Raw genomic sequence first — 2,398 nt, 5'->3', positions numbered from 1 at the left:
TGACTAAGCTTTGTACAGATCTAGAAGAAATTGCAGAAAACACTGTATTCGGCAGCACAGAAAACAGACTTGTGAGTTTATATTTCTCTGAGGGACTCAATATCCTTCTTCTGGAAAATAAGTAATCCCTCAATCTGAAGATGGCTTTTAAATGTTTTTAAATTCAATATTATCTAAAATATATGTGTGTGTTAATAGCAATGTGAATTCAGCTCAGTTCAACAAATATCATTAAAGTCTGTGCAAATTATTTTTTAAACACTCCAATGCCAATTTATTTTTAAAGGGTTTAATGTAATTCTGTGGTTTGCCTTTTTTTTGGTATAATTATACAAATTTGAAAATTACAAAGTTGTAATGACCTAATACTATTAATAGTCATTCAGAAAAAAACTTTCCCTTCCAACAACCATCCAGTGAGAATTAAAAGTCCTAAAAAGAGTCTAATTCAACGTGGCCTCTACCCTGGTAGAAACAATAAGAGAAAGATGAGAAGAAAACAAAGCGACTAAGTGGTGTGTGGCCAGTGTCTCCCAGAGCAGGACACCGGCTGTTGCCTGGGGTCGTGAAAGGTCACCCAGGGTACCTCGCAGCCACATCTTCCTCACTCCAGCATGTCCGTGTTCCAACCTAGGTGTCGTGGAAATCCTTCAGCAGCCTTTTCCTCCACTGCTCTGCTATGTGCATCTGGTTCTCTAAGGCCCCATTGTCATAGCTGTCTGCACACTCCACTTTCCATGACACGTTTCGATCTCAGCCTCCAGCTGAGCCTGCTGGTATTCCAACAGCTTCTTCCTGGATCCAGACTTCATGTAGTAACTATACGGGCACATGTACTGCAGGGTGTATCAGCACTTGGGCAAGAGCGTGGCAGCATTCCGTAGGTACTGCCAGTCATTCCAGATCCCCAGATTATTCATGCCCCTCTCCTGAGTCTCCTCATGAGTCTGCTGGTATATCTGCGCCTCCAGCTGCAAGCTCTTATGGTTTTCCCACCTCTCAAAGTAGAACAAGTACTTCTTGATGACCTTCCTGGCCTGGGCTTGCTGGCTGTGGTCGACAATGTCAGAGTTCTACTTGTACCAACTGCACTCATAGTACTTGCTGCCATGGGTCTTCTAATCTCCTAGACATATCCAGTAGAAGTCATGGTTACGGTTGGAGCATCGCATGTGACTGCAGCCTTTGTTCTTCTCAATGCAGATGTTGCATTTGCAACAGTCTTTGGTGTGAGCATCTATGTAGTTGGCTCTTTCAGAGTTATGAGCACATTTCATGAGCCATTTCCAGATTGTGGAATAGTCTGTGGGGGCATGATACATCTGACAACACTTGAAACAGAAGACCTCATTGCATTGATTGGACTGTACTTAGCAAGCTCTGGCCTCCTGTACCCAAATAACGAGGGAGCAACCTGCACCAGGGCACAGCTGGAGCTGGTAATGACTCTCCACATAGTCCCTGAAGAGGTAGACCCTGTATTTGTCTCTCAGTTCTTCATCAGGCAGCAATGGAGAAACGAAGTTGTCTGGTGTTTGGAATGGACAGTCCTGAGCTGTGCAAGAGACTCCCACACCCATGCCATCCAAGTACTGAACGGTGCTGTTCCCAGAAGCTACAACAAAACTGGTTTTGATAGGCCAGAGAAAGTAGGTTTTCCTTCTACACAAATTGCATACACACTGTGCAGTGCTGAGGAAGGGAGGGCTGTAGGACACGTTTTGGGGGATGGGGCTGAACTTGAGTCTCAATGAGCAGCTGAGAAGAATCGGACTTGTATCTGTTCAGTATCTCTGCGATTTGCCAGTAGAAATTAACTAATATAAGCTTAGCAACTAAATGAGATACCAGTGCCATAGGGAGGATATGCTAATGGCAGTGAGCATCACTGGCGTTAGGACAGAGGCTAGGCTGGTTATGTGCTCATGGAGGGCACCTTTGAACTCTTTATAGGTCAAGCAGTAAACTGGTACTCATCAGGATCAAGGGCTTCAGCCCCCTGCTGCTCCACGTTGTAGGCTACTCCCACTTAATAGTCCTCTGTGTCGCGCTGGGTCCTCATCCTCTTCTTCCTCACAATATCAGTCATAGTCCTCTTCATTTCTCCTGGCTATTCATGTCCACAGATATCTTAGCATGCAGCCAAGCTGCAGATCAGGAAAGCAGGGTTTTTTCCTCTCTCCCCAAACCTTACCACTTTCTCAAATGCATTGTTGTTTTGTTTTGTTTTGTTTTGTTTTGTTTTGTTTTTGTCTTCTGTAATTCTTGAAGATCTTTCGGGAAGATATCCCCCAAATATTCTATGTCATATAATTTCCATTGGGACCCATGGCCCATGGCCACTGAGCCTGAACAGGCTGGCTGGGCCTGAGGGATCTGACACAGGCATACTAGTGGG

General features: G+C 44.7%; 1 pseudogene; it reads right to left on the bottom strand.

The window, feature by feature from the left end:
* Positions 1-630: 630 nt before the first annotated feature.
* Positions 631-1,886, bottom strand: LOC113269733 (E3 ubiquitin-protein ligase ARIH2-like; annotated as a pseudogene).
* Between the last annotated feature and the right edge of the window lie 512 nt (positions 1,887-2,398).

This window comes from Ursus arctos, unplaced genomic scaffold, assembly GCF_023065955.2.
Source record: "Ursus arctos isolate Adak ecotype North America unplaced genomic scaffold, UrsArc2.0 scaffold_36, whole genome shotgun sequence".
NCBI classification, from domain to species: domain Eukaryota; kingdom Metazoa; phylum Chordata; class Mammalia; order Carnivora; family Ursidae; genus Ursus; species Ursus arctos.
Note: the sequence above shows the minus strand (reverse complement) of the source record. Positions and strands in the feature narration are given on the sequence as shown.